At 33.4% G+C, this 11,244-nt stretch overlaps 1 pseudogene; it reads left to right on the plus strand.

Moving 5' to 3' along the window:
- The first annotated feature begins 947 nt into the window (after window positions 1-947).
- On the plus strand, window positions 948-5,322 carry LOC132033974 (probable 1-deoxy-D-xylulose-5-phosphate synthase, chloroplastic; annotated as a pseudogene).
- The last annotated feature ends 5,922 nt before the right edge of the window (window positions 5,323-11,244 follow it).

The raw sequence follows: 11,244 nt of genomic DNA on the forward strand, positions 1-11,244 counted from the left end.
ATGTATCCAGTTATTCGCCCAATAAATTAAACATCTACTAATAAAAGTAATTCACTAAATAATTTTGTCATTAATCCCCTTATTATAACCGGATCATTATAAATCCTATGTAACTTGTTAACCGAACGATCCCTAAAAGTATTTTTGGTCTTTAATTACCCTTATCCATATATTCCTAATCATGTAGCCGTTTGGTAAGGGGATTTACCCTCCACATAAAATCCAATGTTATTTTGAATAATGTTTAGTCACCACAATTATTTCAAACTCTTTCATCTTTTGTAAGAATGAAGTAGGCATTTGGAATATTTGGATAAAAAAAAACTGTTTGATGTGAAGTTGAAAAAGAGCTAAAAATTCGTGAGTTAAAAGAAATTATTTTATCGAAAATTTCTTAAAGTTACATTTTCAATATTTCAAATATTGTACTTTAGTGTATATATTTTCAAGTATCGAGATATTATTTTATATCTTAATGAGGAGCATACTTTGTATAAAAGTTGAAATACAGCGGAGAATAATCTGATACTCCAATGAAAGACGAGATAAAAGCACGAGTCAACTCGAAGTGACACCATGGTAAAATTAATGAGATTTCTTTACCTTTAATTAAATTTCGAATTCCATCTCTTGATAGTTTAAAATGTCTAGATAGTGAGCGTTTTTTCTTTTAATGAGTTTTAAATAATCTTAATGAATATGAATTTGAGTCAGGCAGACTATAAATTTGGAATACTTAAATAGTTGTTACAAAGAGATAAAATTAAAGGAAGTGACACAGTGACTCCACTTTCTCCACCTCCCCATTTATTTCCCTCCCAATCAACAGATACCATTATCGCATCTTTCTATCTATTTGTGATTTCTGCTGACGTGGCCCAATAGAAAGTAATGCAACTTTTTCAAGATTTCAGTTCATATCCAAGCTAAATTCAATGCTACATACTCCTATATATTCATACAACTGTACCTTCACATCACTTTGCTCTCTGTACTTAATCATTCTTCCCAATCCCCACATTGGATTAGCATTTCATCCTTTAATAAAGACTCATTTTTTTACCATTCTTCAATCACATCCTAATTTCTTGGGTCATTTTTCAAGATTTGATTGTAAAAAAAAAAAAAAAAAAAAAAAAAGGTCAAGAAAACAACACTATTAGAATTTTCTTGTTCCAAGTAATTATCAAGAAAACTCTGTATAAATTTGTGGATTTTCATTGAAACATACATACAAACAAAATTATGGCTTTGTGTGCATATGCATTTCCAGGGATTTTGAACAGGACAGTAGTTTCAGATCTTTCAAAGCAGAGTCCTTTTTTATCTGAATGGTTTAATGGAACAGATCTGCAGTTTCAGTTCCAACACAAGCTTACTCAGGTTTCAATCTTTTCTTTTGTAGTTTCTCTTTTGATTGGGTAAAGTAGGATTTGAACTATTTTGGGACTTGGTAGAATGCTCATGTTGAGTACTTGCTCGCAGTGGCTGAGCCAGGATATTCGCTAAGGGGTTCAAAATATTAAAAAAGTATATTCGCTAAGGGGTTCAAAATATTAAAAAAGTAAAGGGCGTTCAACATCAATTATATATAAATAAAAAATAATTTTAACCATGCATAAACAGCGGGTCCTCGGCCCTATGTAGCTCTGTTCCTGGTTGCTTGTGGTTTTTAAATTAATGATGAACCATCTTTCTGTTGAAGGCTTTTCTGTGTTAACTCATACAAAAAGGACTACACTTTTCCTATATGTAGTTCTTTTTATGCTGATTGCCTGTACTATAGTATTTTATAAATGGTGATTGATTCAATCAATTTAAGTTTATTTGGAAGTAATATTTGCTATTTTTTCATTGAGATTGGAAAGATATGTTTTTTTCTTTTTTGAGCTGCATATAGCTGTCAGATCAAAGATGAATGATGATATCTGATGGATTCTCTTGTCTCTTTTTCATTGATTTAAGATGTGAAAATTGGTGTAAATTTATTGATATTTAAGTTATCAATTGTCAGTTTGAGATTAAATAGTGCTGAGTGAGATGGTTGTTTTTTTGTACTCATTTATCATGAAGGTGAAGAAAAGGTCACGTGTGGTTCAGGCATCATTGTCAGAATCAGGAGAATACTACACACAGAGACCACCAACACCTATTCTGGACACTATCAACTATCCCATTCATATGAAAAATCTTTCTCTAAAGGTAAAATTTTAGATGTCATTTACTTGTCTCCATGAAAAAAGGTATATATGATGGTTCAAAAAAAAATGACTCAACAAATTATGTGCTTAAAATCTCATATTAATTTTGATGTAGGAACTTAAACAACTAGCAGACGAACTAAGATCAGATACAATTTTCAATGTATCAAAGACTGGGGGTCACCTTGGTTCAAGTCTTGGTGTTGTTGAGCTTACAGTTGCTCTTCATTATGTCTTCAATGCTCCCCAAGATAGGATCCTTTGGGATGTTGGTCATCAGGTGATAATCTTGTTTTTGGTTTTTGTGATTGATATGGTAAACTAACATTACCCAAAAAAAACAAAAAGATATGGTAAACTAACAGAATCTTGATTAGTGGGGTTATTAGTATTCTCATTTTGATGGTGTGGTTTGAATGTTGCAGTCTTATCCTCACAAAATCTTGACCGGTAGAAGGGAGAAGATGTCAACATTAAGACAGACAAATGGACTTGCAGGATTTACTAAGCGGTCGGAGAGTGAATATGATTGCTTTGGCACTGGCCACAGTTCCACCACCATCTCAGCAGGCCTAGGTATATATCCATTCTACCCCTCTTGTGCACTGAGTTCAATACAGAACAAGACTTGTGATACTTGAATCGATTCCCCCTTAAACATGGATTGGATGTATCTTGTATATCACTTTGAACATAAGTAATAATCCAAATCCACCTAAGGGTTTTATTTGGTGATATAAATGTTGAGGCTTTATTTAAATTGGTATCCTTACATTCATGCAAGTTAATGTCACTTGGCCTATGTCTTGCTCTTCTGGTGATATAAGATGTATCCATCATAAATGTACATGAATCTTAACCTTTATAGCTCCACTCTTTTAAAAGTTTGGTACCTCAACTCAACATTAATCTTCTTCAAGTATGGAGTCTGTAATTTTAGTTATCCAGACTGTAAAAGTGGTTTGATTGGATGATCAGGGATGGCTGTTGGAAGAGATCTAAAAGGAAGAAACAACAATGTTATAGCCGTAATAGGTGATGGTGCGATGACAGCAGGTCAAGCGTATGAAGCCATGAATAATGCTGGTTACCTGGACTCTGACATGATTGTTATTTTAAACGACAATAGACAAGTTTCTTTACCTACTGCTACTCTGGATGGGCCAGTTGCTCCTGTTGGAGCTCTAAGTAGTGCTTTGAGCAGATTGCAATCTAATAGGCCTCTCAGAGAACTAAGAGAAGTCGCTAAGGTTTGCGTACTGATAGAAACAATTGAATTAAGTTTTTTTTTAGTGAAGAAACTGGATTGGCTTATATGTGATTGAAATTGGTGCAGGGAGTTACTAAGCAGATTGGTGGACCTATGCATGAGCTTGCTGCAAAAGTTGATGAATATGCTCGTGGCATGATCAGTGGTTCTGGATCAACATTATTTGAAGAACTTGGACTATATTATATCGGTCCTGTGGATGGCCACAGCATTGATGACCTTATTTCTATTCTCAAGGAGGTTAGAAGTACTAAAACAACAGGTCCAGTACTGATCCATGTTGTCACCGAGAAAGGCCGAGGTTATCCATATGCTGAGCGAGCTGCAGACAAGTATCATGGTAAGCAATCACTTATCTTGCTGTTTTGTTCTGTTTTTTCCTTTTGTGTCTCACAAAGGTCATTCTTGTTTAAATAGAAAGCATGAATGTTTAAATCTGTTTATGGCTTGCAGGAGTAGCCAAGTTTGATCCAGCAACAGGAAAGCAATTCAAAGCCAGTGCCAAGACTCAGTCGTACACAACATATTTTGCAGAGGCTTTAATTGCAGAAGCAGAAGCAGATAAAGACATTGTTGCAATCCATGCTGCCATGGGGGGTGGGACTGGAATGAACCTTTTCCTCCGTCGCTTCCCCACACGGTGTTTTGATGTTGGAATAGCAGAACAACATGCAGTAACCTTTGCTGCTGGATTGGCTTGTGAAGGCCTTAAACCTTTCTGTGCAATTTATTCATCTTTCATTCAGAGGGCTTATGACCAGGTAGTGCATGACGTTGATTTGCAAAAGCTGCCAGTGAGGTTTGCCATGGACAGAGCAGGTCTTGTTGGAGCAGATGGTCCTACACATTGTGGTGCATTTGATGTTACTTTCATGGCATGTCTTCCTAACATGGTAGTAATGGCTCCTTCTGATGAAGCCGAGCTATATCACTATGGTAGCAACTGCTGCTGCCATTGATGACAGACCAAGTTGTTTCAGATACCCAAGAGGAAATGGGATTGGTGTAGTGTTTCCACGTTGAAACAAAGGAACTCCCCTTGAGGTACACGTCTCCACTATGCCTTTAATGCTGCCGACTGAGTAATGACATTTGATTTTTCCTGTAACAAATATTTTCAGGTTGGAAAAGGCAGGATATTGGTTGAAGGGGAGAGAGTGGCTTTATTGGGATATGGTTCAGCTGTGCAGAGCTGTCTGGCTGCTGCTGCTGTGTTAGAATCCCGTGGTTTACAAGTAACAGTTGCAGATGCACGTTTCTGCAAACCACTAGACCGCGCTCTCATAAGGAGCCTCGCAAAATCACACGAGGTACTGATCACTGTGAAGAAGGATCAATTGGAGGTTTTGATCGCATGTTGTTCAGTTTATGGCCTTAGATGGGCTTCTTGATGGCTGTTGAAGGTAAAACTCTCCTGAAGATATTTTCGCATTTTATGTAGTGTGCATTTGGTTATTTTCTCAACTGTCACTTGTTTATTTTGTGCAGTGGAGACCAATAGTTCTTCCTGATCGATACATTGACCATGGATCTCCTGCTGATCAGTTGGCGGAAGCTGGCCTCACACCATCTTCCATTGCAGCAACAGTATTTAACATACTTGGACAAACCAGAGAAGCTCTAGAGATCATGACATAAGATGTAACAACTGTAGAAGGTTGTATACTGTAAAATCCCTCATTGTAAAATAGTTTTAGGACAAGTCACCAACTAGCTGAGACAGTTGTAAGCTGTTAGAACTCCCAAAAGCAGGTTGACACATACTTATTCTCCAAATATGTAAAGCTTCCATGTCATAACCTCAGTTCAAGCCCTCCTCTTAGTCTCCTATAAGACTTACGATTAACTCGTCGTATGGTTTCTGATTGTGTAGCCGGTGCCAGATATTTAGATGCTAACTCTTGCTTATATTAAAGTGGTCTCGGTCCATGAAGATGAATATAAAATATTTTCTCTTTTGTGCAGAATAAAGACTGAGTCAATGACATAGTGGGTATGAAATCAAATAAAGTTGAAAGAAGTCTTGTGAACTCACACCTTTAATTGACATAGTTAGCTGTCTTTGAATCATGGTCCTGATTGAACATTAGAATGTAGGGGTGAAACCATTCTCTTCAAGAGTACACTTTGCTATGCATGAAGAAACAAAGAACGATTGCATTGCCTTCTAAAATACATTTTTCACCTTCAATATAGTTATTATTGACAACAACTTGCCATTTACTAGAGAGGCTGCATTGATGCAAACATTTGACTTTTGATTGAGCAGAAAACTGTTGATTTTTTAAAAGAATGTGCAGCAAAAATGGTTTGAAGAATGATTAAAAATGCCTTCCAATAATTTTATTAAGCATAACGGGTTTTAAATAGCCGACTTAAAACATATGATTTATAGAAAATCCTTCCTGATCTATTTAACTAATTGAAGCTAGCCGAGATCAAGAACTTTCTTATCATGCAGCTCTTGGATTGAAAAGAAGCTAATGGGTCAAGACTTAAACTGCCAGACATAGATGAGCTAGCTGGACTCTTACATAATTGAGTATAAAAAGAGGAATCGTCTTATGTGCGGATTGAAGAGCTTAACAAGAATCCAAAAAGACTAAAATATCTCAACAAACTAAAATATGTAATAGAAATTTGAAATTCAAATTTATCCTAAAACTAAGCAACTAATTGTGTTGAAAAATTAATGCACTAACTGAAAGCAAATTTCAATAAAACAAAGAAACTTTCTATAGAGTCCGCAAAAATCTCTTTTTTTTTTTTCCCAATAATAACATCGCCCTACCAACTTTACGCTAGCACCTCGATTATTACGTTATTTGGATTTCGCTACGTACCACGCAATGACATGTATATATTTTCGCTCGCCGAGTCCACAAATGTGGCTTTTATTTAGCTATAGCTATTAATTTGTGTGTGCTTGGTTCGGCAGATGTGTCAAGTTTCCAGATGCATGTATCAATATTACTTAAAGCTATAATAACAATCCATTTGGCCTTTCCACTTAATTTAGATAATGGAATGAATATAAAAAAGAACCACTAATCACTCACTGTACATCCGCTTAATTAATAGTGACATTCAGGTTTTGTTGCTGACCACTAATTAAGGATTCTGCGATTGTCACTCACTGTAGTTAATGAATTCTTGGTATTCTGCGATTACTTTTTTCTGCTGCACTTGGTACGTGTAACCAAACAAAATGACATTTAATCTCAAATATACTTTAACAACTACAATCCACTGATGGATCACTAAAGAACACGTTTTTTCGTACATAAATAAGTTAAAGTTCTCAGTGGGTTCATTGCATTAGTTAGGATAAATTAAAATGTTCCAAGAAAATTCTAATAGAAACTGCATAAAATAACATAAGCTTATAATGGCTTTTGGCTACAGTTTTCTTTTTGTGTATGGTGTGTGAATTGTCTGATGTTTCCAAGATCCAATTGACTCGTCATTGCTTTTTATTTTTATTTTTCTAATTACTTTGAATCATCTCAATGATCAAGATTACCTTTAAAACAAAACTTAATGACTTACAAAAAGCTCTCTATGTTTTACAGTTAGTTAATTACGAGTACAAATATAATTGATGTTCATAAACTAGTTGTTATGAACCAAGTCCAGCCAAATATAGACATTTTTTTGGCGCTGATCGCCTACTCTCTTTGGTAATGCCTTTAAATTTTGCCCCTCATATTTGCCTTTGCTAAGTTTTTCTTCGCTTTAAAGGTAGGTATAATACCCTCGAGACCGGGTTCAAACCCCCGCCAGGCATAAAATAAAAAATAATTTATAGCGCAGGTTTGCATGGTAGGGATCCGAATCAGATACACCCTAAGGAAAAAACTAAAATTGCCGAATCCCGCATAACTAAAAACCGTGGCCCCATAAGACAAAACTTTTTCCTTAAAGCATAGTTTAGTTACGCACTTATGTACAGACTTTGGGTTAAAGATAACCAAAAGTATCTTCCCATGTTAGTATATTTTTTTCAGCAAAATACTTTTTTCTTTATAGCGCAAACTTTTAGTTATGCCTAAGAAAAAGTTTTACAAGTGGGCATGCTTTTAGTGATGTTTATTTATAAGCACACTTTTGGTTAAAGATAACTAAAAGTATGCCCATAACGCTTAACTTTTCTTCAAGGCATAGCTAAAAAAAGTTTGCTCTTGAAAGTAAAAATAAAATAAAATATATCTTCATAAGTGCGTACTTTAGCTAAAGATAACTAAAAAAGTCCGAAAAGCAGGCAGAAATAAATTCAAACTCTCGCTGGCAGATTTTTTTTAAATTTTTGGCCGTAGCTGGAGTTTGAACCCGAACCCGGGGTTTTGCAGGCAAAACTTAAAGATTAACAATTTGAGGGACAAAATTTAAAGACCACCCCAAAAGAAGGGCAATTCGCATACCAAGGTCACAAAAATAGTTATTGAGCTGACAAGAGCGATTGGGCCGAGAATAAGCAATAGGGCCAAGTTTATTTGGGATCCAAGTCGTAGTGGTAGGGCGTGACAATCTGCCCATTAAAAGGGCAAGAGTCGTGAATTGGAAGTTACGCGAGTATTATCGTAGAAAGCAGCTTCTTTCTCATCCCCATTCTATTGTATATCTTTCCGTTTTCTCATCCCTATTCTTCCTTTAGCATTGTATTTCGCTAATATTGCTAATTCATGTAATAGTTTGAGTCGAGTTGTAATTGTCATAATATAGGTGTTTGTTTCATTAGTCACAACCCGTAAAAGTGATTTGTGCCCTAACGCACCAAATGTGTATCCGTTAGGTGATGTCGCCACTGCAGGGTACTACAAATGAAATAAAGACTAAATTGGACTAGATCAAACGAATCAATCAATAAAGAAAAAAGGCCGAAAACCATGATACTTTAGTATCTCACCAAAAGTTATTCCAATGCATTCTGTTAACCTTTGTATCCTCTAATGGAGTGTGATAATGTGGGATCTCTCATTATTCTAAGACATACTAGATGGCAGTATCATCTTTGAGCATCTTGCCCAACACTCGATTATAAACAGTGTATACAGTGTATGTAGTTGTGTTATTTTATGCATATATATATATATAGTATATTCAAAACACGATTAATATAACATTGTAGTTTGTGCTCCATATCTAAAACTTTATTATATTAGTATTTGCTATGAATACAAAATTTACAAAAATTTATTAATACTTTTTAAAAGAGAAGACTTGTTTAAAAGGAAACTATTTTCCTCTCTTTAAGACAAAACAATAGCAATATTTAAGCATCAGTTGTTACTTTGAATTTTAATTCGATTAATTTAAAGGTGTAAAATATTATATTGTTAATGTATGTTAGATCGACCTTAAACATACTTATTATTTTTTTTTATCAAATTTTGATTTGATAATTTAGTTCAAATTATTAAATTACCTTACATGTTTAAAACGAAACAAAGTAGAAATTTGATTTTCGTCTAAACGAGAATTACTATTTTTTAATTTTTTGTGCGAATGTTCTTTGCTTACCTTTATTTTACTGTCTTCGTGTTGTCCTTTGCATATTTTTAAAAACGTCAATTAAAATTTTAATTTACTAATTTAATTTTATTTATTATTTGATCTCCATTTAATATTATTTTTTTCTTTTATGACATTAATCTCATTTCACATTTATTAGAGGTAAGAAATATATATTTTCTTTTTTTTAGTAAACAAAACAAATAAAGAATTTTTAAAGAAAAATAAATTTAAATATCAGAAGACCGGTTAATTTTTTTTAAAAAAAAAATTTAGTATACTTAACTTTTAAAAAAAGCAATAAATGATAGGGGAGTCCACATTTTTTTTACAATGATTTTATTTCCCCTCCCACAATTGAAACGTAAAAGTCCGCCATTTTTGACAATTTTTATACTTTGAGAATTACATAGATATTGCTTGATTTTTTTAAATGGGGTCCACGTTTTTTTTTTTTTTTAAAGACATGAGGGGGTGGGGAATAAACCACCTCCACTCATGCTTCTAATATAGTTAGAATTTAATTAAAATTTGCGATTTTTTAATATGGAATCCACGTTTTTTTTTAATAGGGGATATACTTTTTTTTTTTTTTGTTTATTGCTTGATTTTTTTAAAAGGGGGATTTTTTTTTTTTTTTTTTTTTTTTTAATAACATGAGTTTGGGTTTTAACAAACCACCTCCACTTGATTTTTTAAATTCCACATTTTTTTTTTTAAAATGGGGTTTCTTTTTTTTTAATTTTTTTAAAGTTTATTTTTTAATGGGTTACTTTTTTTTTTTTTTCAGAGTTTTTATGGGGTCCATTTTTTTTTTTTTAAAAAGGGGGGGGAACAAACCACCCCTACCGTTCAAAATAGTAAAAAAATTGAATTTGAACTCTAAACATCAACTCAAATATCTACCATTTCAAGTTTATATTTGATTTTTATCAAAGTGAGGGCCCATTTTGGATAGATTTCAATTTGTGTATTGACACTTGTTTTATGAGAGGAATCCTCATATATCAATCACATAAGCAAATGTTTGTATAATGGAGTTAACCTTACCTGGAGGATTCACAGAGGCATTAAAAAGTAAAAAAGGCTTCTTCATTCCCCGAACCCCCTTTAAAGGGTTTGTCTCTGATAACTTTTATATATGTATTTAACTTTTTGGGTTTTATTAATATGGAAAGTAAAAGGTAAGGGGCGCCATGTCTAATGAATAAGGGGGGGGAAAAGAAAAAAATCGATCCGAACCGGTAAACCAAGTCCCGACTTAATAAATCGAAAAACCTTTTTTGACTTTGATTTGGTTTTAAATTTAAAAACCATAACATTTTTTTTTAAAACCAAAAACCCAACCAAAACCGAACCGAACCGATAGACACATACATATTTAAAATATTATATATATATATATATATCTTCTTCAAAATTTTGGCTCATTCCAAGTCCAATACAAATTCAAATAATTAGAAAGAAAAGTGTAGCCCATTTAAGTTTAAGGTAAAATAAAAAGAAATTTGCTAAAGGTAAAATAAAAATTTCCCCTTATCCGTTTTTTTGGTTCCTTTTACATGCCATCCAATTACTACTAATAAGCTAGCATTTTATCCGTAACAAATTAAAGGGGAGAAAATGGCAATTGGAATTTAAAAAGATTTGGTAGATGATTTTGTCTTTCTGTTTATCATTTTTCATTTTAACTTCTATGCTTTCTTCTCAATGCTTCATCAACATAATGAGTCTAGATAACAAAAAATTTCCCGAGAGGGGGAGATATCAAAAGGCTTATGAGGCAGAATAACTAGAAAGAGATTGGTTTCGAATTCCTATACCCATAACCATAGGCCCCATACCTAAATAAACTTAATGAATTAATTAAGAAGATTCTTAGATTTGAATGGATCACAGTCAAAGCCATATTTAGTTACAATTTAATTCAAAGGTTCTTTGTATTAATACATTCTTAAAATTCGAAAAAAACCCGCAAAAATCGAACCAAACTGATAAAACCGACATAACTGAAACCGATAGAATTTATACTATAATGGTTTAGTTTAGTTTGAATATTAAAATAAATCTGACTTAATTGGTTTGGTTTGGTTTTAATAAAAAACCGAGTCAAACCGGACCATGAACACCCCTATGTATTGTACACCTTGAAGGTGACTTCAATTTTACTTTTAAAAAAAAAATAAAAAAAATTGAAATAACGTTTGAACTGCGCAATATAACTAACCAATATGGCCATGATTAGCGGGACAATAATGTTAA

Source organism: Lycium ferocissimum, chromosome 10 (assembly GCF_029784015.1).
Source record: "Lycium ferocissimum isolate CSIRO_LF1 chromosome 10, AGI_CSIRO_Lferr_CH_V1, whole genome shotgun sequence".
In the NCBI taxonomy this organism is placed as follows: Eukaryota; Viridiplantae; Streptophyta; class Magnoliopsida; order Solanales; family Solanaceae; genus Lycium; species Lycium ferocissimum.